Raw genomic sequence first — 27,609 nt, 5'->3', positions numbered from 1 at the left:
AAGGTTAACGTTAACATAGTTACTGTGATGTCACCGTAGATTTTTAATAATAACTAGATATGGACGGCTTGACTGGAACATTCACCAAAAAAGTTTCTAGCTTCCAGGTTTACTTCTGTGGTATGCAGCCCACTGAATATGCGCAGTAGTGTTTCCCACTGGCCCTGCCCACAAGTTCCTGCTTGGCTTATAGACTTTACATTGTGTTAATGTCACAGATTTGTAAATCGCTTTTCTCGGCTTGAGGAAAGTTTTACAAACATAAAATCTCCATGCCTCAAACATTCAGAATAGAAAGATCCACAATTGATAACTGTGGTGACGGCTCACAGACAGCCAGTCACTGTGATCACGCCCTTAATTGGATGTAACTTTATGCCTTAATAGCTATAGCGAACAAAATCGTGTTTTGTAACAGGCTGTAAACATGTTTATTTCTTCTGGTAATTTGGGCAGTTTAACATGTGGTCTATGGGGATCGAATCTGTTTTGGAGCCAGCTTCAAGCTGCTTTTCAAGGAACTGCAGTTATGGGGACTTTTGCTTTGGCTTCATTTCTCTACCCTGCAGTTTGCTGCTTTAAGAGGACCTGCTCTGTATATAGATATAAACATCTCATTCTGAGTTAACGAAAACAAAATAATTTTTATTTTCAGGTGATTACAAACTAATAAAAAGATATTTATGAATATTATATACAATTTCTGCCAATTGATGCTCCTAAATTCTACACACTGTACCTTTGAATTGTATATTATTGGGCACTAGTCTTATAAGTCCAACTCTACAGCTATTTGTGATAGAAATACTAAGTAGAAAAAATGGACTTTAGTCTACTTGTGTGTTGTGTATTTTAACATTTTCTGTATTTGTCTACCAGATATGGAAGCTGTAGTGAAAAGAATTGATCAACTTTACATTAAACACAAGACTCCCTGTTTCTCAGCCCTGGTGTATCACTGATTATTTGGAGACAGCCCCATCCTTTATCCTCTATAATCCCATCATTTATCACAGTTAGTCATGAGTTGACCGATTCTTGTCACAGTATCATCTCCTTCGAGCTGATACATGTAAATTAGTGATGGGCAACAATGAGCGAACAGATCTTTCTGAATGACTCCTTTTATTGTCCAGTATGTACTGGTTCAACTTGTCAAATGTTTGACTGCTCATGAATCTCCAACTTCACCCACTCGGCTATTTGCTGTTATCGAAGGGTTCTGCTCACACTGCCTGCTACAGTAAATTAATGATAAGTGATTAAATTGGCTGATTGAATCCTGAGTTTTAAGTATTGATGTGGAAACTACGTAAACACTGACCCCATGATGGCTGGTTATGAAGAAAAAGTTGAAGAAACATTTTGGGGTGTGGACAACACAAGCTGTCGAATGCGCATATACAAAGCATCACAGAGAAAGTGACACCACATTTTGTAAAAAATGTCAAAACTTGAAAAGTTCGGAAGGTTTACATGTATCAACTCAATGGAACTGATGCTGTGAAAAGAATGTTTCATGGCTCACCTGATCAGTTTTCTTTGCTCTTTGTTATTGTTATGTTTAAGTTTAAACTTCAAGCTTATTATTTAATCGACCAATTCAGTCGCGTCATGTTTACATATTGTCGAAGGAAGCGTAAGCAGTAACCTTTGATAACAAAGACTGGGCAAGTGGGGGAAAAAGGCATTCATTAGCCCTCGGACATTTGATAGGCTGATACCATACACTAAAAGTGTTGTTCAAAAAGATTCATTCGTTCATTTTCTCCCATTACTAATGGCAGTAATGCTTTGGCTATTGAAGAAGGGGGTTGTTTTCTTAGCTGGAGAAAGAAGGTGATGCTGTGCCAGATGTACAGAGATGAAGGTACCGTGTTCAGGGTCCCTGTGAGCATATGAGCTCAGCTAATGCTCAATGTTCATTGGTCCCAGGCAGCAGAGATTGAGCTATCCAGAGGGATATGAGCATCAGTGACTCTGCATCAGGTCACAAAGTTGTGTTTGTTTGTGCCTGCTGGTCTGCATACAGCTTTGTTCAACTTTCCTTTTCTGTACAGTTGTTTGTGTCTGCAAGCATGAACAGTGTGTTTATTTGTGCATATATATTCAATATATGCAGCCTGAATTTGTGCCTTCATGTATATGTGTTTGTCTGGTGATGTCACAGTGTGTAGCCTTATCTTTAAAGAGGTAACAGCGTGAATCAGCCAGACAGGGAAGTGTCTAGACACCAGCCTTACCCACCTCCTCTGTTTGACTTCACTGTACTGACAGATGAGATCACACACCAAGTATGCACCATATGATGCACTAATGACAGGTTGAGTGTTTTATAGCAGCAGGCAGTTTCTCACAATGTAAGAAGGGTAATGGTGGACAGTTTAATTTGGTGTTTTCCTTCATTTTCACTAAAATCTCTTTGAGGGTAGTTTAACCATTTGTGTTGAGAAGCCACCTCTCCTCAAGTTTTAGAGACATCAGAGACATAATTTAATTGTTTTTGAGGGGGATGCCCCATAATGTGGAGTCACAGCACAAAAAGAACATAAGAGGGGATGAGGTGGAAAATATTATAATCCAGATGTCTTGCACATGCTCTCGCTGTCATTTCTGTTCTGTTTTCACATGACAGAAAGCCCCTGGGAAACATATTAAATAATTCGAGAGCCACTCAGCCAATTTTTCACATGATGTTCAGTTTATTAGTTGTGGGGGGTACAGCTCAGCCTGTGAAACAGTTGTATAATGTCTTCAGAGGCTCTGGAGGAATCTTTCTAAGGTCTGAAGGTGTTCTTTCACCTAACATAATTTACACGATTTGACCTCTGGAATGTTTGCGCAGTCTGTGTTAATTTGCCACAAACTGTCAACTGTAAGATGGCAGCATACACATTGACTATGTGTGTGTTTATTTCTGCTGTAAAGCTGTGCATTTTAACATGGGGGTCTATGGGAATTTACGCTGTTTAGGAGCCAGCCTCAAGTGGCCATTCAAAGAACTGCAGTTTTGGGTTTGTCTGCATTGGCTTAATTTTTCAGCCTCAGAGGATGTGGCTTGCTGGAGACATGGAATTTGAAAGATGAAAGCATTTTAAACGTGAAGTCTAATGACAGATTCTATTAAGTTGCATTATGGGAATTGTAGGATCCAGCACTTTTCAAGCTTGACTCAAACTAGAGGCTAAAAGTCAAGATATCTCAACCTCTGCTGCCTCAATTTTGCCCATAATTTTTCAAATCTGTTATGCGAGTCACCCAACTTTTTTGAAAGTGTAATACTAAATCACTGCAGTGCCCCTTCAACAGGACTATCTCATTTATTTAAAATTGCAAGTCTCAGCAATTCACACATAAGTTTATGTCTTTTGATTAATTTTCTCCCTGAGAGAAACAGAACAGCAGTAGCTATGAAGACAGTTGGAGAGAAGTGACTCTGCAGCGTTTTTGACTAAACAAGGAGCTCAGTGCCAGGAGCCACAGTGTGGCCAGGAGCCATCAAGAATGCTTTGCCTTTGTGTGTTTGTGTGTGCCTGGTCAAGGGAGAATCTCAAGAATGCCCCTCACCCCCGTAACAACCCTGGAGCCCCCAGGCTTAATAACACCCCAATAAAAGGCCCTTATTAATGTAACCTTAACACACACACACACACACACACACACACACACACACACACACACACACACACACACACACACCAAGTTTTCACATTCACTTTGCCAGCTAAAACAATAGAACAATGGATAAACATAGTTTCAAAATATTCGGCTCTGGTCCCTGTAGATGTGTAATTTTAATTCATTACTTTTACATTTGTCCTAACAGTTTACAGGTTTTATAATTAAAATAGAAACTAATGACGACAGTGGGTAGTGATTGTGGCAGAGCAGGAAAACAGGGCAGCAGACTTTATAAAAAAGGAGAAGTGAGACACAGACAGTAAAGGGCTGTAACTGAATGGATATATGGAAACAGGAACGCTTCTGAGGGATCATCTCTGGGTTAAATTCGTACTGCGTTTCATAAAGCACAATAAAATGTTCCCTGGAAGTAAGTGAGAGCTGAGAAAACTGGTGAAATATTCACAGCGGAGTGGCCTATTGTTTCAATGGAATTTGCCAAATAAACAGGAGACAAAACACGGGGCGGGGACAGAGAGAGCTGACCAAGACACATTAAAATGTCTCAGGATCTGGAGAGCAAACTGGTCCCTCTGGCTTTGCATTTAGCTCCCTCTAGTGAATATTTATTGCATCACATTTTCCAGTTTTCTTCTTTAAATGACTCCTCTATCCCCCTCCCCTTCACTGTTTTGGAAATCACACTCTTCTCTTGTCCTCTCTGCACTTTTACTTTTAAAAATTATCCACTTGTTATATCTGTCTCTGCCCCAGTCTTCTACCACTTTGTTCGCATCTGGACTCATTCTGGACAACTTTCATCGCACTAATCAAATACTTACTGTGTGTTTTATTTACGAATCCCCACTGACATTTTTTCATATAGTCTTGATCAAATAATGGCTGATGTGTAGATGTTTGCATTCGCGTCATTTTTGAGAAGCTTTACATTGACCGCTTCTTTGCATGGGGCGCATCCTATTATGGAGGATAAAAAATGACCTAAAGTCATACTATGCAGGAATTGTAAATGACTATTTGTAAATAGCAGGGATGCACAATAATATTGGCACATCATTGGTATTGGCTAATACTGGCTTTGAAATTAACAACTGGAATCGGCCAACATGCTTTTTCGTATTTTGCACAATGAATGAATATTACATACACTGAAAAGTATTGTATTTCATTTCTCCATCTGCTGGTGGGCTGTCACGATAAGACTATGCGTGTATAGTATGACGTTAATTCAACCACAGAAGAGACTTGATGATCACTAAAATTAGGTGAGGAAAAACGTGGACATATTGATATCAGTATCAGTTATAGGTCAAATTAGTTGGTCAAAAAATCCAACATCATATGTGCCAAGTAAAAAGTACCACCAGTAAAGGTGAAAGTGAAAGCCAACCCCAGATTGGTGTTTCACCTTACTATAGTTGCAGGGTTTTTTGTGTGCTGTGTCCATATTTTTTATGGATTCCTCTTGGATGTGTGCCGCTAACAGTCTGGTACCATGTCACTGCCTTTTCATAAAGTCCTGACCGCACCTGTTCACACTGCCCAGGAACCAACCTGTTCACACTGCCCAGGAATGTCCCAAACACAGCAAAATAAGAGGAAAATGGGAAAACACAAACAGAGGGCAGAGTCTTTGCAGATAAATATATCGCCACACACTGAGAGTGTCTCATAAAGTGATAATTGAGCAACACTTTCTCACTACCAGCTTGTCATGTATCGCCATTTGGCTAGTGGACTTTCACGTCTACTAGGTATCCTGGGTGCCAACATTCTAGGACGCCAAGTGTGTCTTTTTAAATAGGCTACACTTCCATTTTCACAGGAAATGCAGAGTCTCTGCTTATTACATGCGTACAGTCTTTTTAAAAAATAAACTTACAGCGTCAGTAATGCACCTCATATTAACGTATATTTCCTTGTACAACAAAAACACATTAAGAAAAAAACACAATGATTTGGCCCAACATTCATAGTGAAGCGAACACCAAGGTCCTGGGTGAAAGCCTGGTGTTTGTTGAAACCCATCCATCACCATTCCCACCTGACCTATAGGGATTTTCCAGCTCCTTAAATTCCATTGTTATCCAGCAGTGTTTCAAACTGACGCCACCCAGCATACCATGGCACTGAGAAAGGATGCCAAACAGAGTAAATTAGAAATAAAACCATCTAATTCCATTATACTGAAGAAAAGGGGAACATCTTTTTTTTGATATGGGTGTGAACTGTCCCATTAACAGGCTCTGCCAGTGATACTACTATTAGTATACTACCAGCCCTGCAGTGCCAGCAGCTTCTCATCATCACTCACCACACCCGCTCAGTCGCGAGCAGAGCAGAACTCAGCAGAGGAAGTTAGACGAATGCTGCAAGCAGCCCCACTAACCACATGACACATGTATAGAGTGGTGGTGAGGAGAGAGAGCAAGTCATATGCACAGATTACAGCAAAGTTGTGGCTTTCCCCTTAATGCCCTGTGTGTGTGTGTGTGTGTGTGTGTGTGTGTTTCCTCTGGTGGCACTTGTTCGGTGAAAGTAGGCCAAGAAGTGTCAAATAAGGACAGTTTGATCTACATGTTTACATCTCACACTTTCTATGCCCGCAGCACCAGCTTCTTCGGGGCTCTTGTCACCTCATTATTATGAAGGTGTTATGAAACTGAGAAGCTGCAATAAGTCATCGAAATTTTTGGCCGGCCTACAGAGCCAGTAAACATCCAAAGCCTACAATCTGAGAACACACATTTTTCTCAACTGTGTTTTAGATGAAGTGTGTACAGGAATGTTATCACCAAAGTATGATATCATGCCAGAAGAGCTTGGGAAAAAATGTTCACGTTCACTTTGAGAATAAAAGAAGTACATTCCAATCTTTCAGTCTCATAACCAGACAAAATTAAAAAGAGGAAGTACATTGGGGGACAGAAGATGATGATGATGATTCAGTATAGAACTGAACTGAACTGAAGAAGCTTCTTGGATGAGAGGTGAAACGGCTTCAAGAAACTCAAGCAAGTCCAGCTGCCTACGATATAGCACTTAAGATTACTGTGACCTGGATGACTGAGAATTTTCACAAACATACTGCAATATTTATGTTTTCCCCACCCAGATATAACAACAATGTACCATATGCATATTTAATAAAAGTATTTGTGATGAGCAATGAGCAAAACAAGCAACATTCGTTGTTCCCTGGTTTCTTTATGAAATAACTCAGAAGTAAACAGAGATGGACCGTGAACATCACATTTTCTGCAATCTGCATGGAGTATATTTGCGTGGTTGCATTTTAATCAGTCCTATTCCTCATACTTTCACTCTAGTCCACACGACAGTTCTCAAAATACACTTCATACTGTCATAGATCGCTGGTTAGAAATATCTTATTATTCTATAAGGACCAAGAATGTGTGTTTCTGTGTGTTAGCTGTAAATCTGTAGAAACCTACAGTTCCGCCTCTCAACTTGCTTTCTGGGTCTGATCTTTCTCACTGTCACTGCCCTCAAGCTTAACTGTAAGTGGGAAAAGACCTACAACAACGTAAAGGATCCATTTCCCTTTTAAACCATCAAATGTGCCTGTGTCCTATAGGGGAAAGCGGGGTTGGTTGGGACATTTTTGTACTGACTTGAAATAACTGTCCATTCATCACAGACGACTTGAGCCATTACAGCTACATGTAGCCTATATATTTATGTAAGCTACAACAACTTAAGAGTTGTATACAAAATAAAAATATACAATTTCAATCAAAAAAGCCTCTGTCTTGTTTTTGTTGGCCGCCATTCCAGTTGGTCTAATTTGTAACACGGTAGGAACTATAAACAATACTGTCCCAACAGCCTGTGGACAACCATCCAAAACAGACACATTTTGGACTCCTGTGCTAAAAGGACGGACAGCTAACACTAGCACAAACTGAAAAATCAGCTTTCGACAACTTATTTTTTGTATGTGGCATAACTAAAAACAGCATGGTAGAAAAAAAAAAACAAAAGAGATAAAAATGTCCCTATAGCTGTAGATGTCAAAACTGTGATTATAATGTAAGGAACAGTCATAGGGTCTCTATCTTGAGGCGAAAACGAAGAGGGTGTGGCTGAGTATGAGCAAGGGTGCTGCAGCGGGGGGAACGGTGCGACTGATTGCCCAGGGCCCCAATTGGAGGGAGGCCCTTGAGAAGCCTGGGATGAAAAGTTTGGTTTTGTTTGTAGTTTTTATTTCGAAATAATTTGTGCCATAATAATATATAGGCTACATACATACTGTATATAGATGTGATGTATAGATGTGATGTACAGATGTATGTATGTATACATATACATACACACACACACACACACACACACACACACATATACAGATATACATTGGCTATATATCCAGGCCATATACTGTGTGTAAGTTATTTCTTGAAACATCATTGGTTCTTTACAAATTCCAAACAGTCATCTTGATAAAAATGTGATAAATCATTTCCAGCACTGTGCCTCATGATCTGCCTGCTGACAGGAAAATTATATTTAACATTATAACCACTTTAGCCCCTCATTGATTCATCAGAAACATGTGATACAGTGGCCTTTAATGTGTAAAAAGTAAAGAAATAATTTTATAAATGAGAGAATGTGAGGGTCTGACAGTCTGCTTCTCCTCAGTTGAGCCACTCTGATCTTTTCATGAGTTAAAACCCACAATGACATATGTTCAAACTTCTTGAACAGGGACCAAATGGCCCTCCAGCTCTTGCGGTGTGAGACCCGCTCCCGGCGGCGGAGGGCGCAAGCGGCCACCACTTGCTCCACTGCCCCCCCCCCCCCTGTTAAAAACTCCAGCGCAGTCTGTGTATTGCCTTATTTGGTGCGGAGCCCCTAAATGTAACACCGGAGAGATGCTACAGTCCGCTGCTGCTGGAGTGCGCGCGGAGGAGCGTGCTCGTGCGTGACAACCCATAAACAAACTGTATGTGTAGGAATGAGGTGAGATGGATGGATGAGCTACATCCACCTTTACATCATCTCCTGTGACTGACTATCGCGGTGTCAAACGTCACACTAAGCTACATGCACAGAGATTACAACTATTACAGCCGCAAACTGACTGTGTCAACAAAGCTTCAGATACATCAGAGAAGTTATTGGTGACAGCTACAAGACACACATTCACAGCGCGCAGCCCGGACCGCAGTCACATCAACACAAGATTTCAGTCAAGACAAATCATCTGAGAGAAACTCTCCCACAGTGATCACGCAGCATCACTCTCACACCACAGCGGGACACAACTTACATGTGTACTGTAGCCTGTGATCTTCAAGTGAGTGTGTCCGGTGTCTCTCCGGTCCGTTCAGTCAGTGCGCGCAGCAGCCTGCAGTTCACTTGGTCACAGAGGGTGTGTTTGTGTGTAGCCGCTGTGTATGAGTGTGCTGCACCGACGTCCCGGTCCTCCCTCCCAGCGCGCAGTCACGGTGGGGGGAAATGGGTGTATTGGCTGTGCTGGTGGCGTAAAGGAAAAAAAGACAGCTCTGTCGCTCTTTTCTACCTCTGCGTCTCTCTCTCTCTCTGCCCTCACCGTGAGAGCCTTAATTGGTAAACGGATAAAGCAAAAGAAGTGCTGGGGGTGTTTCTGTCTCTCTCTCCTTCTCTCGCTCTGTCTCTCTCTGCTCCGTGCGTTTTTTTAAAACATGGGTGACGTCATGACCGCGCCTTCGGGATTTTAAAGGTATGAGGTGACCGGCCCGTGGAGTGCACCTATCTCTCCCATCTTCTTTTTGTTTTACCCTGTGTGTGTGTGTGTGTGTGTGTGTGTGTGAGAGAGAGAGAGAGAGAGGTCCCCACATCTCTCTGCACCCTCTGCCATCTCTTTCCTGTTATCTGTTATTGTTCATACAGACTGGTGATGAAATGTAATGCAGTGAAAATGGTGAGCTGCGTTTCTCTCTTTCAAACCCTGCTCTCACTCAGTATGGGGGTTGGGAAGGGCGTGTGTGCGTGCGACCAGCGTGAGAGTGTGTTAGAGGGAGAAAGAGAGATAGATTGTGTGTGTGTGTGTGTGCGTGTGTGTGTGTGTGTGTGTGTGTGTGTGTTTGTGTGTGTTTGAGTGCTCTCCAGCTGAGCATTGGCTCAGAAAACAAGAATGTTCGGCCTTTGCTGTGCCCTGTACTTACAGTTCAGCAGTCTGGTGGGAGGACGGAGGGAGGAGAGGGGAGGCTGTGGGGGAGGTGGAGGGGGAGTGGTTGGGGAGATGAAAGTGAGAGTGAAGGAGAATAAAGAGGGATTACAGATTGAAGACATTTAGAAAATCTTTTAATAATAATTCTCATTTTGCTTTTCGTGTGTCTGTGATTGTGAGTTTTTAGAAACCTAATAACTCATAAGGAGAGATGTGACATTTTGGAAAACAGCCCGCTGAGAGTTTGATGAGACTCAGGGCAAGTGGCCTTGGAGCAGAAGAAAGGAGCTGGGAATCTCAGGGGTACAGCCAAGGGACAGAGCTGACAGGTGAAGGCTCTCAGGAAGCCAGGTAGACAGTGAACCCCCGTAGGTCCGCAACAGAGCGGGACTCCTCAGGAGGATGATGACAGTGACGGGACCTTCTGGAACACAGCCACAAAGATGGGACCCAAGCTGATCATGGCCATGGAGATGAGACACTCCCGAAATACAGCCACAGACACAGGACCCCTCTGGATCCTGGCTCAGGAACTTGAGGTTAGAAAAGGAAGCTGGTAACTGATGACCTGGCTGTAGGTTGGACTCATGAAGAACTGAGCAGGAGAACAGTGAAAGGACTGCTGCAGGCCAATGCAGGAAAAGAACGGGATGCTGGCTGGGATAGCTGACACAAGGTCAGGTCCAGGCTTTGGCTGGGCATTGATGGTGGTGCTGGTGGAGACTCTGGGTTGCTGGACAGCAGAGGCTCTGTGGTGCAGCTGAGTCTCTGTGGTGCAGGGTAGCCTCAAGACCCTCAAGACCCATGCTTCCTTCTAGGGGCCATGGCCACTTGATACCTTGGGGGAAATACCCAAACGACTCCTCGGGAAAGTGGATTGCTCAAAGTCTTCAGAGTCAGGATCTGACAGCAGGTTAGCTGGCTTGGATTTAGGAGCAGCCCTAGATCGAACTGGCAACCCTCTTGCTGTGAGGCGACAGTGCTAACCACCACACCACCGTGCCGCCCCTGAACTTATTTTTAATCAATTAATTTTCTTTTTAATGATCACTCCTAATGTTGATCTAGCATGATAAATGTGTGATAGAATTTACAGTAATTATTGTAAGCATGATGTATTTTCGTGTGCATTAATTTTGTGCATTGAAAGTACCTTTTATCCAAAGTGCTTTCACAATTTTTGCCTCATATTCCCCCAGTCACACACAAGCAGTTTGGGGTTTGGTGTTTTGCCCAAGGACAAGAAGAGCTGCTAATAAAACTGTCAACCATGTGATGGAAAACCTCTGAGCAAGTTAGCAACTGGGTGCTAACATTAAGATACATAACGTTGCTAAGCACAGGAATGACTGTTTCTTAAAGTTGAACATACACCAATACCAGCGAGGCTCCCAGAACAGAGTAGACCATGATTTCATAGGCTAACAGAGCCTGCTGCACTTGCGTTGCAGTATAAAGTTCCACAAAAGGAAACATAAAAAAAAATACATCCAGCCTACTTCTACTAAAAATTAGCTTAAAGTTTGCACAGTTTCTCAACATTGCTCCATTGCTCAACATTGATTGTAGGTCTACAATCGAAGTTAAGTCGGATTTATACTTGTGCATCAGCTCTATACAGAGCCTTCGCTGTAGCCTACACATATGGCCTTCGCCGTTGTTAGCATTTATACTTGTGCTGTGGTGTGTCTGTGTCACTCTAAAGTTACATCTCCAAAACTCTAGTATGTGGTGGGGTTTCTGTGAAGTGCTGTAAAGTTTAGTAGATTCAAAACACACCTAAAATACATATCAAACATGGTTTAATAGCGACAATTTCAAATACTAGTACACAAATTGGCTTCATAATAACTTACAGGATTTACAGAAAAAGCACTTGTCTTTTGCTGGACACATTTTCCCCACAAATACAACATGCTAATGTTATTAGCACAAGCCTTTGGCATTTTACATTGTATAAAATTAACCTTACGGCTAGCAGAGATTTCCTCTTCTCATATGAAAACAGGTAAAGATAGCATGCATATCCCAAAAAACTTAATGCTGGGTGCTGGACCAAAAGGTAAGAATGAAATAAAAGATAAAGTCCGCACACCAGAAGCTGCTCCTTGAAGAATTTATTGGATGTAACGTTTCGGGCTCCTGCCCTTCTCATATGAAACCAGGGACAACAGCAACGTTTAACAAAGGTAACGAGACAAAATTCGGCTCCATTACAACTCACCAGGTTCACTGATTAAAAAAACTGTCTTATAGGCCTACTAACCAAGTTTTCCAAACAAATACAACTTGCTAACGTTATTAGCACAAGCCTATGGCATTTAACATTGTATAAATTAGCCTAGCGATGAGCGGTTATTTCCTCTACTCATATGAAGCCAGGATAAAACACACACAAGACTGAAAATGCTATTTTTGTGGAGGCCTCATTGTCTTCACAATTTATTGTTTCTCATGTGAAATAAAAGAAAATAAAAGCTTTATTTCCACCAAGGGAAATAATTTTCAGCCTATAAAAATAGGAGGTCTGCATCATCGTGATGTGTAGTTACATTTCTGGGGAGGTGCACGTCAGGCTACGGCATAGGTACGGTTGTAGATTCGATGTAGAAGTATTAATCCCACTTGCCGTGCCACAGGCTAATGATAAGTTTAACAGGCTAATGCTAAGGTAATGAAGTTTGCACACACTAATGCAAACACTAGTGCAACAGTTTTTCAGTGGTGGTGGTGGGCATATTTCCATCAAAATAAATTTATTCACTGGGTCTTCACATTCTCAAATGATGGGTAAACATTAGACTTTTGTCTTGGTTATTGCAGCCAAAAACAGAATAAGTAGTGTCTTTTGCTCAAAACGTCTGTACTACCTGGTCAGAGAGGGAATAAAATAATAACCATGGTCACCTAGCTGGAGTTGGTGGCTGTAGGCTTTTACAACAAACCCCATAGGATGTCACCTGGAGCTCCAAATCTGACTGGCTTTTGGGAACACACGCTTTCTGTTCTGTTAGCCTAGATGTAGGAGGAGAATAAGAGAAAGATGTTGTTTTCTAGTCTCTAGACACACCAGGGACACAAAGTGCAAAATTTGAAATTTGAAATGGGGGAATTCAAATCACATACATTTAAATACAGTGGATGGTTGTCAGATTAAAAATTTAAGATGTTATGAATTAAGGTTAATCTTAATTTCAGCATTAGATTTATGTATTCAGTAGTGATTACATTTCAAAGCTTGATATTCAGTTGCTTGTAATTTTCCTATTATTGCCTTTCTTTGCCCCTATTGGCAACACATGTAACCTATGCATAAGAACTGTAGTACATCCATGTCTAACGTAAATTGGCCTTGTTGAATCTTTCTGCAAGTTTCTTAACATTTTGTTCATTGTTCTTTCCTGTCAAACAGAGTAAGGCTCGCATCTTCCACCTATTTCCATTCTTCGTGCTAAGCTCAACTAACAGGAGCAGCTTTGTATTTACGGCACAGTCATAAGAGTGATCTTCTCATCTAACTCTAGGCAATAAAGTAAATAAGAGCATTGCATAAAATGTCGAGCTGTTCCTTTAGTATATGTTGTGGTGTCCTGTGGTTTGGCATCATGCAACATTCCTACATGCTTACTTGGAAAAATGTTGTATTTTTCGTCAATGTCTTTTTTGTCTCTTTAAAAATGTAGCATACAAGCACTCATGATAGTTCTCTGTGTGAGAGAGGAGGCTGCAGCATGGAGCAAAGACAGAAGCCAGAGGGAGAAAAATAGACAGAGGAGTGGAGGAGGCACGGAGCAAGAGAAAAGTGATGAAGAAAGTTCTATCTGTGTGTGTGTGTGTGTGTGTGTGTGTGTGTGTGTGTGTGTGTGTGTGAATCAGTGTGTATTAATAAGAGCCAGATGTTTGCCGTTGTGGTTGTGAGCTCGTCCAGTTGGTCAGTGACATCATCTGTATGCAACTTGTTTAAGTTACATCACCAGAGGCTCATTTGTTGGGGTAAAAACACAAATAGACACACACACACACACACACACACTCACACACACACACACACGCAGTGAGAGAGGCACAGTGTGACAAACATAGGGGTTAAATCTTACCATTACTTCCACATATCTGTAACCCCCAATAACATTGTTAGGAGAAGATGTCAGGGACCAAGGGCGTAACAACTTGCCACTGTAATTTTTTAAATTATAAATTGCTGAATACCTTTGTAATAATTACAAGGTATTCATGAGGTAACAAGACAGGAAATAATGGGATAACAGTGACAATATGAAGTTATGTTGTTTTACAAAACTGAAATAAATTATACCAATTTGAAAAAAATGTTTTTTTGGGAAATGACATTGTATAAAGTTTTCAGATATGGAGCACCCATTATTTACCAGCAGTGCTCCAAGTTGGCCAATTCTCACCTGTATGCAGTACCGGCAATTTTTTACATTTTACTGTTTGGTGTACCATGACTTGTTCTTGTGCACCAGCACTTCTCACAACCTGACGATACTCTCCATATCAGATTCCTTGGGCGATTCACAATGGCCCTTAATAAACTTCATTGCCCAGGGAGCACTACGTGACACTCACCTGTTCCCTTTCTCGCCTGCCTGCGTTTCTCTATCTGCAGAAAGTCTGGTAACATTAAATAACAGTAATGTTGTACATATGCACAAGCACAAGACAGGAGGCCTAAGCAGTTATTAGACCCATAAACAGCACATTAAACCCCAATTGCAGGTAATCGAACAAATACGTCTCTTTCACATTCCTTGAACCCCCACCCCCAATCTGACTAAAACTGAAAGGCACTCACACATGCACATAAAAGTAACTTCCATATGACAAACTATAGCAATTATGGAAAAGCGTTACTCATTAAATGGAATGTAGTCCATATTTAGACATGTCAAATATGGAGTGGCTTTTATGACCAGCTGAAGCAGATGAATCAGTTCCACAGAAACAGCACAAAGAACACACAAACAAACGTGACCAAAATGAGGTGACAGTGAGCCAAAGCATAATGATAATGTGACAGTAACTCTTCACTCTCAAGGATTGGTACCAATTTCTAATGAGGCACCCTTTATACAATGTTTAGAAGTTGTTGCCAATGGCTTTAGTAATGGTTTTTAAATCCTGTTATGGATACATTATAGGCCAATAATAACAACAAATTTTGGGTTCTCAGGTTGGGAAAAGACTTGATGGATCAATAGCCCTTTATTTTTGACTTGCTTACATGTGTAACTTCAGACTTGATGGCTTATTAGAAAGAAACGTATGATTTTTTTTATTGTTGTATTACCATAATAACTTAACCCTAACCTGCTGAAGGAATTTCAAGCAACCTGGTTATTCAAAAGTTGTTCTCATTAATGACTCGTAATGGAGCTATAAAGTATTTGTAAATGATTTATAACCCATTAATAATAGCCTTTTGTGTGTGATCATGGACACACCTCCAACACAGCTGTGGGCTATCATGCAATCATGGGCTGTATTAATCTACTGATTCACTTTGATGAACTTTTTTCGACATAGTATTTTCCTGCCATTTAAAGGGCACTTCATTCAGATAGTAAGATTTGCCTACACGGACGGGTTCACAGCATGCGCACAGTTTGCTTGTTACACACAGGGACACACAGATGTGTTGTGGCTGAGAGAAATAATACATCATTAATGAGGTAAATATGAATGATGATGTTCTTATCTTAAAAAAAGTGGTTGCTAACAAGTGGCTAAATGAGACTACAGAACATCACAATGCCAACCATGGCTTTCCAGCGTTGTTTCGGTAGGGATGTTAAACACGCTACCAAAGTGTAGTTTGTTTAAAGCTGAACATTAACTTTTTACTTCTGGCGATTACATTTAGGCTTCAAAAATCATAAAAGTTGTGTTCATTTGTGAAGATTATCTTGCTGAACAAAACATGCAACTAACATAAACCTTTGTTTACCACCAAGCTTATTTTCTGCAATAATCCAAAATCCTATGGAAAAATAACATAGGCTTTTTGACAAGGGAACCAGGGCAGCACTAACTTCCGCATCAGCCTACAGAGAAACATCATCCCTGCAGCACTCTATTTCAGAAGCTAAAAGTTTAGTTATGTTTTTTCTGTCAAGTTAATAACTATGGTTTTTAGTTATGCCGCTTAAATGTCCCACAATATTTGCTGCAGTGACATTAGTGCTCTTATTGCATCACTCTAAGCAGAAAACCACTTGCTTCTCCAGTCAGCTGAATAATAAGGATGCACCTAATATGGGTAGATCATTGGTATCAGTCAATATCGGCTTTAAAATCAACTATAGTTATCGGCCAACATGCTTTCTCTCAATTTGCACAATGAATGAATATTACAAACACTGAAAAGCATTGTATTTCATGTTTCCATCTGCTGGTGGGCCATCACGATAAAAGTATGCATGTATAATATGATGTTAATCCACTACAGAAGAGACCTGATGATCACTAAAATTAGGTAGGGAAAAAACTGGATTTATCGATATTGGTATTGGATATTGGTCAAATGAGTTGTTACATATCAGCATATCAGATATCGGCAAAAAATCCAATATTGTGCATGCCTACTAAATAATGTAAATAGCAGTGCACAAGGTGCAGGCGCACTTTGCTTTTAAAGGGAGTTGGAGATGACATTTGAATTGTTAAAATTATGCTCAAAACACACCTATGATTAGGCTGATTAAAGGGACTAAATACAACCCCTTTGACCCTTGCACCTTACTTTGCACCCAGATTATGCACCATTTAAGTTGAGGTTGGGACACACCTCAGTTATTGAGAGTGTGCCCACCTGATGACACTGTAGACTTCTCTGCACTTGTACACTCAACTTCATATTAAAACCATTTTAATTTTTCTGTAGTAAGACACATCAGTGGCCATCACATCATCTGTGGAAAAGTTTTTGATACCAGATTTATTGCTGTTTAGCTAAGCTATTGTGGTTTAACCATTGATGATGGCTGGACTACTGAGGCACCATTGCATTCAGATGAAACTGCCTATCAAGCCAGTTGAACCCAGCCAGCCATTGTAGTTTTGCTTCAGTAGATACAATGTAGGATAATGCCATAAATAGATAGGTTAGGGTTAGAGAGTGATGCCACTTGTCAGAAGGCTAGATTTGTGATGAATTTCCACAGTGGGTCTAATGAACACATCATCATTGAACATTAGTAGGCTACCTGGATTTCCATAGAAATACTCAGGTACACTTTTTGCTGTGTGTATATTGATATGAACATGGGCTATTTTGAACAAAATTTTAATTTCTCTCATCAGAACTGAAATGAGCGTAACATTTAAACACACAACACAAATACAAAATAAACTCCAAAACTGAAATGAACTGAACAGTAAAACATTTCTGTAATCTTCTGCAGAAGCAACAAGACAGCACACAGTCAGACCACTACAGAACAAGAGCTCATTGTCATTACAGCACAAACCAGTACTTAAAACCTCCCTCACCTGCAAATACACTCCTTCAACACACTTAATATGTGGTATCAACTCTTACCACAGGCGCAGCAAACTATACTGTGAGGATTTGAAGTCATAAAACCCAGTCAGGGCCGAGCAGAGCAGCAGACTCTGGTGTCTGCCGCAGGGTGAGTCACACAGACTCAAGACGTCAGAACTTCAGGAATAATGAGATGTTTGCAAGTGTACTATGTGTGTATGCTGGTGAGTGTGCATATGAGTACAGTATTCGTGTGTGGTTTTGGTGTCCTGCATGTATGTGTTGTATGAGGGGTTTCCTTCTGGGAAAGCCCTCTGTATGTAATTTTGTCTGTGTGTATGTGTTGGTGTGTGTGTGTGTGCAAATGTGTGTGTAGGCTCTCGTGGAAAGTGTGAGTCTGTTTTCTTTCTTTGTATTCCCACGCTGCACAGACTGTGGTAATCTGTCTCTTAAACTAGCTTGGAGATGAAATCATTTGGTGCATATCATGAGAAAATCCTGCAAAGAAAGAAACTACAAGTGATGCCTCGCATAGTATGCCTCTGCGAACCAGTCAAGATGGGATTCACATTTTGAAGCCAGGTTTGTGAAAACATGGATGCTTCACACGCATCTTCCCCTGGCAGCACAGAGGATCTTTACAATCAGCACAGTTTTAAGGTGGACACCTAAGATTAGTGTCATCAATTCAGCATCTAACCAGATGTCTCTCCTTCTGTTCCTGGGATATGATGTTGAATAATGAATGAAGTGTTTTTGTGAATCATTATGATGTCACAGTGAACCTGACCTTTGACCTTTTGGATATAAAATGTCATCACTTCACCATTTTATCCTATTAGACATTTGTGTCAAATTTTGTCATAGTCAAGGTTGCAGAGTAAAGGAATACAAGGAACTAGATTATTTAGAATACAAAATATGAGTAACTGTATTCCTTTACAATTACAGTTTAAATTGGTGGTATGCTGAATACAGTTACTGTCTTTAAAAATAGCTAACAGAATGCTACTCGAGTGACCATCAGCTTGATTACATTGTTTACTATTGGAACATCTGAACAAGCTCTGAATGATGCATCGCTACAGTTTTTGAACTTTTGTTGGACGCCCTGTTTCTGTTTATTCCTGTTGCCAATACTGAAAGCTCTGCAATGAACCAAGAATGGCTGATTCAGGAAGATGAAATGAGGGATTATCCACACAACACAAAAATATAAAAAAGGTGTCAGCTGGCTGGAGGGAGATCACCAAGGAAAGTTTCTGGTCTATCACTGATAACAAGCTATTTGAGGTTGGCTATAGTGTATGTCATTTTAAGTAAATATCACAACATAAAATGTGTGTTTTCTGTTTAAGAATTACAAATGCAGAAAGACAGATAGTACCTGGCCATCTTCTAAAGGTGGTTATGTCTCCAGTCGAGCACACAGCAGATAGGTACCTGGTTCTTTTTTCATATACATTTTGGGGTCATTATCCTGCTGGAAGACAACTTTTTAAAACTGGGCTGTATGTTTTGTTCCAAAATGCCTTGTTGCGATTTCACTGTGCTCTGCACAGATTAAAGGCACTCAGTACCGGAGGCAGCAAAGCAACCACAAATCATCCTTGGGCCTCCTCCAGGGTTGTGACAGCACGAGATGTAAACATTAATGGCATCCTCCTTGGTTGAGCTGTAACATCAGTGAGCTTGGTAGTGCTAGATGAGCTTCAAGTAGATGCACACATCCTTCTGCACAGTGATATGGTTGATGGATGTGGTTCGGTAGAAAGAAAATAGTTGCCATATGAAACTGCTCACAACAAGGTCTGTTGAGGTTTTCAAATGTATATCTGGTGCTTTGAGTGCCACAAGCTGAGTGCCATCTAGTTCCATAATATTGGAGAGAAGGCAGACATCTCTCTGGCTGATATCTCATACACTTTGCAACTCACACCAAAACAATCTAGACTGATAATATAGACTGAAATATTTTTGATTTGGGGGTCAACTGCCCCTATAAGGTCATACAGGCAGGTATCAGGCAGGCAGATGAAGTGGTTGTAACGCCTATTGAAGAGTCAGTAAGACAATTATTTATTTATTTATTTAACCTTTACTTAGCCAGGACAGTCCCTTTAAGATACAAGCTCTTTTTGGCACAATCAGCATAATCATAATCAGATCTAACAGGGAACAAGTGGAAATGTGCTAGTATATGCGGGGCTGATGAGGAAAATGTACACAGTGTGTTGGTGAGAGGGAACGTGAGGTGACCTTAACTGGCAAGAAAGTCTGAGGATCTCTATTTAAAAGATCTTTTAATTTCAACACTCTTCAAGGTGAATTGTGTATAATTTTAATGCAAGGGTACCAACACTATGAAATTTAGATTGTAAAAAAAGGATTGCAAATAGATATTTTTACCTCATCAGAATAGATGCAGTAGTTTGAGGTTGGTTGTCAAAGAAAATAAAACTTATGATTGTCCAAATCCCTGCTAGTCCTACAAAGCAAACCCCACCCAGGTAAACTGTGTTGATTAAACAAACACTTTGAAGTAGGTCTAGGTTGGACAGGGTGGTGCATGAAGAGTGAAGACAGATGAAATACAGAACATTTAGCTACTTTGGTAAGTCTGCTCCAATGTCCAGCTCGCTCTTTCTGTTTTCACTCTCTCTCTGGCCATATTAAGAAAATCACTTAGATTGGAGGAGAGCAGAGTTGACAAATCGAGGGAGAGAGAAAGAGGGAGAGAGAGAGAGAGAGAGAGAGAGAGAGAGAGAGAGAGAGAGAGAAAGAGAAATCTGGACCTATTCCCAGATCTTCAGTTCCTGTTGGGTAATGAGTATTAGTGGGGCTGAGACAGGATGAGTGTGTCTGTGGTCATGTAATCATCACTGAGTAAGTTACAGTAAAAGTAGAATAGCTTGCTGTTGTGCGTGCGTGTGCACTACAAGTGGATATTGAAATTAGACAGGGGTGTTCACAGCATCACATTCACAGCCTTTAAAAGGAGACCTGACTGGGCTGAATGAATCAGACTACAGGAATCTATTACTAGTAGCTACTGGCCATTTCAGCAAGACACACACACACTTACACATACACACAAAAGCGCAGACACACTCACAAATATTCTTGTACATCTATCTTTGTGGGCCCTCACTGACATAATGCATTCCATAGTCCTTACCCCAACCCTAACCATCAGAACTAAATGCCTAACCCCGGCACTTACCCTTACCCTAAATCTAAATGTAACCTAAACCCTTAAACCTAGTGTTAACCCTCTAACAGGCCTTTGAAGAAGTAAGGAGTGGCCAAAATATCTTAATTTGGAAAAATGTCCTCACTCTGTTGATTTAAAAGGCAGTCCTCACTATGTAGCAAGTACAAGTATACCCCCACACACTCACTAAAATCACGCAGTAATCAGTGATGTAGGTCCGGCCCTGAGAAGAGTGGTCTCTCTCCGACTGAATCCCCTCTGAAGTTTTGCCTATATTGTGCTCTATACAGCTCCTTAATCCCCTTTACCATCTGTTAATATAGGTTGGGGACATTTAACAACCTGGGAATGCACATACACGAGTACATTTAAACACTCTGATGCCTTCTCTATCTTACAAACACAGCCTTTTAAGGTAAGTTCTCCCTTCCTCTCTCTCTGCCTCTCTTTCTCTGCCTGTCTGTCTTTGCCTCCTCTTAGTAACTCTGTTTCTGTCTCTTTCAGCCTGCCTGCACACCCCCCACCCCCAAACCTCCACCATCACCACTCCTCATTGTGTTTCTACCCTCCTTATTTTTTGCTGTTTCTCTGGCTCTTTCCCCAAGCAAGCACTGCTGGATTCCCTCTTGACCAGCGTGCCTCTCTTGGGTCTTCTACTCTCCTGAACTCATCTAAACAGAGAGGAGGGTCAAGAACGGCGACAAACAGTCCAACCAGATCGAGTGAGAAAAAGAGCAAAGCAAACAAACAGAGGAATTGCAGTGATGCAGAGAGATGGACTCTGGATATCAGTGTTTTTGTCCTGAGTCAGGGTGCAAAATGGTGTTGCGGGCATTTTTGCAGCGTGACCACATAACAAGGGCAGCAATATACTTTGATCAGACTGGATACTAGGGCAAGATAACATTTCCTACATGTGGGTCAGAGGCTGAAAAAGATGAAGAACCCCCAACTGTTTGTAGTTTGGCGGCCTCTGCATTTGTGTGTGTGGTATAGAGATGGAGAGATGGGCTCCAGTAGTTTTGTCCATATAAGGGAGGAGGAATGTGGAGAGAGAGCAGCTATGAATGACTGATCTCCCTCTCACCCTCCCTCCCTCTTTTCTCTGCTAAATCTAGTTTTGTTGCGCTACATCTTCTGGATTCTTTTTGTTGCTTTCACATGTGCGCACAAAATGTGCATTGGTGCAAATGTCTGTCAAGTGTTCATATACACAAATGCACATATGCACGAGGTATACTTATATAAACACACACACACACACATCTGGATCAGACAGAGAAGTGTTTCAGAGGCTGTCTGATCCCAGTGACATCATCATGACCCCACTGGCTCACTGACTTGTCAGTTACCTGTGAATGACTCAATGTGTGTGTGTTTTTTAGAAAGAGAGAGAGAGACAGAGAAAGAGAGGCTCCTCTTGCTCATCCAGGTGACACTGTGTGAGTTATATGCATTACATCACCTCTGCAAAAAACACACAGGTACCGTTCACACACTCATGTACACATCACACCTGTGCGACTCATTTGCTGTGCGTGTGACTGTGCATGAGTGTGTATTCCTGGAATCTCTTTGTCTCTCTGTCAGTCATCCGCTCTCGTATACATAGGGTGGCAGTTGTCGTCTTCACCTGCATCTGGACTGGATTCACTCGAAACAGATGTTAAAGGAAACAAATTATGATGTCACACCCAGATGATGTCACACCCAAAAGTATTTGAAAATTGTGTGTGTGTGTGTGTGTGTGTGTGTGTGTGTGTATTAGTGCAAAATACACACACACGAAAGAATGTGCATGTGAGTGTGTTCTCTAGTTAGAGGAAAAAAAGACTGCTGGGCGGAAAGGGGCGGAGATGTAAGAGAAAACATTTTGCCGGTTTTCTACTTGACCCTTGTGATCTGTCTCTTTGGCTCAGCACCTAACCCCTGTCCGTTCTCATCTCATCATCCCCTCTGCTTGTTTACCCCTCTGTTCCTTCTGCCTCTCTTCAGCTATACTAGCAGCATGGCTCTATGGATGGCAATGTCCATCTACTGGTTGGTTTTTCCTCTACTTTGGTCTAGACTTAGATATCTAAATAGCTATTGGATTGATTGCCATGAAATGACATTCATGGTCCCCAGAGGATGAATCCTACTGGTGATACACTGACTGTTTGTCTAGCGTCACCATGAGGCTGAAATTTATGGTTTTGATTGAAATGGCTGGATGACATTTAGGCATCCATGCTCCTCTCAAAAAGTGTAATAACTTTGGCTGCCATTAACTTCTTTCTTTAGTGCCATCATCAGGTTGTAATTTCAATTTTTAAAACCTTTGGTTTATGACCTTTTCCTTGGTAACCTACCAATGTACCTGGTCATACACCTACCTCATCAATTACCATGACACCACTCTGTGTTTAGCGCCACATATCAAAAGTTAACTTACTAACAATCAGCATGTTAGCATTGATATAATGAACATGTTAGCACCCTGACATTAGCTTTTTTTTTTTTTTTTAAATAGCACTGCTCAGTCCAAGTGCAGCCTCGCAGAAGGTATTTTAAAAAAAAAATCAAGAACAGAGCATATAAAAAGAGAGGAACCAAAAATACATGGAATCATATGTGTTCAAAATGAAACAGTTCAAGATTTTATCTGAAACTCAAATTGGATGAAATGAGCAGAGGTTTGCTGTGCAACTCAGACTGTGGGATTTGGTGGATTAAGGCAGAGTAAAAGCTGTTTCTCCCAAGTGTAGTGTAAAAATGTAGTGGAGCCACAAGCAGGTCTTCAGCCCCTCTCCAGTGGCTCCCTGTGGCTTTAAAAAAAATAGAATCAGATAGAAATGAATGCATTTTTAAACATGTAATTTTTATTTGTCATTGTTGTAGGCCTAACAAAATTACATTCTGTAATTGTAAATAATATGTAAAATATGTACCCTATACACATGAATTAAAAACATTTTTAACATTTTGTCAACTACATCTATGGCCTGGCACCTTCTCCTCTAAATGTTGCACAGGTCATGTCTAAATGAACCTCTGTAGTGGTGGCTAGTCTTGAATTTCCCTAGTGTGGCTAGCTATGGACTCCAAATCCAAAAATGTAAAAGTCTCTGAGAAAAATAGAGACATTAACAATGGGTGGGCAGACTCATATGCTTTCGCTACCAATTCTTACCAAATGTTCATAAATAGCCCACTGGTGACCAGCCATCTTGTGTTAAAACCTATTAATGACTGCTCATTTAGACCTATTGGTAATGTTGATAGGTGCAATAGTCTGTGTTACCTTCATAATTAGACTCAAATATGTTTTTGAGGCTTAAATTTTTGGCCAAAATGGAGGGTTTTTTTATAGTAATGGTTGCTGACAGTAAGAAAATGCCTCAGGGGATAACCCTAACTACACAATACATAATCATACCACAAGTTTGATGCTAATACTAGCTCTTGTGGCTAGCCCCATTCTGTGACCAATATAAGACATTAACGTTAGCCTAAGTGTATCAGCTACATTACAATCTTCATTGTATCCCAGTTTGAGCAGAAACTAAACTGATAAGACCCATTGCCGCAGCCAGCTAGCTGTGACCTGGAGGTATGATATCATTTCAAACAAAGAATTTCATTGGTCAGACATATATATCCACAGGAGGTAATCCGCTCAAATCAAGGTCCGTCCAAATATTTTTCCCCAGCATGACTGTTCCCCAGAGGTGTCCAAGTATTCATACGAACCCACAAAATCAGTTTTGATACATGTTCATGATTTTCAGATGAAAATCTATGCTTGGTGTGAAATGGCTTTATGAAAAAGTTAATGTGCAGAGGAGAATGCTGAGGAGAGACATAACGAGAGAGAACAGGCAATAAGATAACTTTTAGAACTCTTTAGAAATTGTTTAGATTATTAGATTAACAATAATTACTGAGGCTCTGGTTTATTGCCTATGTAACGCCTCTCTCTCTCTCTCTCTCTCTCTCTCTCTCTCTCTCTCTCTCTCTCTCTCTCTCACACACACACACACACACACACACACACTCACATACTGGCTTTCAGCCAGACTGATCAGAAGACTGCTCCCGCTTGAACTGCATGACATCATATGATCTCATTACTGAGGCAGTTGAGCCTGACACACAGACCTGCAGAGACTTGACCTGCAGAGAGGGAGAGAGACAGACAGACATAGATAGAGACAGACATAGAGACAGAGAGATCAAAGTTCTGTTGTATAAAGTGATTTAATATACAACACTTCATTATATATAATGTATTTTTTTTAACACATTGTACACATTGATTTATTGTCTTGTCTTTACTGTGTTTTGATCTTCTTGATTCTATCTAATGTCATTTACTGTTTGTTCTATTCCTACCTTTGCTTTGGCAACACATGAATGAACCAAAATTGAAATAAGTGAGGGGTAGACGTGTTTCAACAGATTTCAGGAGGCATGGTTGGGTACAAGCTTTCTATTGACAGTTCACTCTGAATATTTTGAAATTTATGAGAGAGCAAACCATAGCAGAGTTTTTTTCCCCAGAATTTGAGTGATTTATACATTTTATGTTTACTGTAGGTGCATTCAACCCGGTGGACCCTCATGGTGGTTTGCTGATATGTGAGGCCACTAAGGGAAGTGGTGTGCAGGGACCTTATTGTAATAAATTGAGAAAAAAGAGAACTAATCTCAAGAAAGATGGAAAGAAGGAATAACCTAAGTCAGACTTGTTTGTCAGTGTTGTCCTTGGCAATTGTCTCTGTGGCGCTTCATTTTTACTTCCTCATTAACAGTGCGGGCACCAAAAGCCGACTCAGCAAAAATATTTATTTGTTGCAATCTGACTCATACCACAGCTCCAACAGAGAGAGTGTGCCATCCTTCATTCCCCAGGTAAACGAACGAATTGTTGATCTTCTAACTGTGTGCTTTAATACCTTGCTTTAATGAATGAATCAGATCCCCTCTATGAAAAGCATTAAAAATGCATAACATCATCCAAATCAGTGAGACACAGACAGCATTCACATGCTCACACGTGTCATTCTCTCTGTCATTCAGAGCAGTTTTATTGACAGTTTAGGCCTAGACTTGTGGACTTAAAGGATAAAGCATTATTAAGACATTATTTGCTTTTTTTTTTTTTTACTATTTTCAACAATTCCCACGTAAAGACCCAAAGCAATATTGTTTTAATCTGTTTAATTGGTTGCTACTAAAGATGTAAATCTTTGAAGACTTTATAGTTTAATTATAAAGAAAAATGCTTAGTAATTAAAACAGCTGGCCACTGTAATTTTTAACAAATTTTACTCAAACAGGAGGAAATAGTGCCTTTGTTGGGGACAGTTTTCAGCAGCGGATTGATACATATTTGGTACTCTAGTGAGTATTTCCAGCAGCAGGACCGTGTCTGTGGGATTGAGTTGAAACAGTCTACAGTATGTGTGTTCATGGTAATGGAGGAACACGTCAGCCAGTGCAACAGTGTGAGTCATTGATGTGGTTTTAATAGCTTTAGACAACAATGGAGCTCTACGGCACAGAGGAAGAAGATTTATCAGGCTTAGATAGACACTAAACTTGTTAGTAGGATACATTCATTGTTGGTTTCACTCTTTTTATTTAATTAGCTGACAATTAGAAAATTCAAATTCACCAGATTGGCCTTCAAGTCACCAAATAACATTCTTGACTTGAGATTTGAAAGCAAAAACATTCAAGTTTCAACCAAGTTAATTGCCAGAACAATAAAAATAGAACAAGACAGTGACAGGCAGGGCTTGACTACTCATCCATTCATTAGTTGTACTCACTTATCCTTTATGAGTTGCAGGGGGCTGGAGACAATCTTCCAAACGACCTTGAACTAGAGGTGGGATACACCCTGGGCAGGTCACCATTCAATCGTGTACCATGAATAGGCCATTTGATTTCAGTATTATGCCTATATATTGAAATGACTTGGCCAAAGCTGTGTTTAACACACACACACACACACACACACACACACACACAGAGTGATCTATCTATCTGTATTTATGTATTAAAACTGTTTACAGTAAAAAGGATTATAGTCTGCATGCTGCTCTGGTCCTATTAGAGGTGTGTTGTATGGTAACTAAGAAGCTGGACTGTTTAGAGTGGTGATGATACAAAGAGAAAATGACTGAAATGTAAACAGGGACTCAACCTGACCAGAGCCTGTTGTGCAGTTCCATACAGAGAATACTTTGTTGTACGTGATCAGAATCTTATTTATTTATTATTTATTTTTGTGTGAGTATAGTACTTTATTACCCCACCCATCTCTCCATGCACCCTCACTCACTCACTTTTTTCATGCCGGCCTAAAGACGTCATGCTCTTGATTGATTCTCTGTGCTTTATGCATTCTTTAGAATGAGAGTAAGGGAACTACACTCTCACAGCACACACTCTTTGCCTGCACACACTCAAGAAGACAATATGCACCTCCCAGAGACACTTCCGTTTTCACAGTACCACACAGGGTGTTAGCCACCACGCCCTCATCAGTCACACTGGTCAGAGTGTGTGTGTGTGTGTGTGTGTGTGTGTGTGTGTGTGAGTGAGGGTGGGGTTGGCAGTATGAACAATTCAGTGTATATAATAGTACCTATTTCTCCATTTAGGTTGTCAAGAGAGCAGCATGCGCTAGAAAAAAAACAAACAGAAGTAATTATTTAAATCATTTGGATTGCTGTCATCATGAAATGTGTTTGTTGTTCTTAACCTTCCACATATATTCTACACAGTGTCACTTATATGTTCATCTGCATACTTATCAGGCATTTAGTGGATGCTCTTATATAGAGAGAGACTACAATGAATAATTGGGTGTTGTACAGATAATTTAGTGTTGCCAACTTGGCAGCTTTCTCACAAGATTGAGCAACTTTTCAGACCCTCTTAGTGACTTTATTTTTTAAAAATCACAGCAAAGTTGGCAACTTATATAGACCACCAGGGAAAAAAGTAAGAAATACATTAAAATATATTATATTGACCATGCATGCTGCTTAAAGTAGGCAGTAGCCATCCTCAGCTCCT

At 40.6% G+C, this 27,609-nt stretch overlaps 1 protein-coding gene across 3 annotated transcripts in view; it reads right to left on the bottom strand.

Annotated features, from left to right (window-relative positions):
* flna (filamin A, alpha (actin binding protein 280)) overlaps window positions 1–9,081 on the bottom strand; it is a 69,255-nt gene extending 60,174 nt beyond the window's left edge. For all 3 annotated transcript variants that reach the window (XM_050065830.1, XM_050065832.1, XM_050065831.1), the window contains exon 1: window positions 8,939–9,081. The gene's annotated coding sequence lies outside the window, so the exon portion shown is untranslated. The remainder of the gene's footprint in view (window positions 1–8,938) is intronic.
* Window positions 9,082–27,609: the final 18,528 nt, after the last annotated feature.

Source organism: Epinephelus moara, chromosome 16, assembly GCF_006386435.1.
Source record: "Epinephelus moara isolate mb chromosome 16, YSFRI_EMoa_1.0, whole genome shotgun sequence".
Lineage (NCBI taxonomy): Eukaryota > Metazoa > Chordata > Actinopteri > Perciformes > Serranidae > Epinephelus > Epinephelus moara.
Note: the sequence above shows the minus strand (reverse complement) of the source record. Positions and strands in the feature narration are given on the sequence as shown.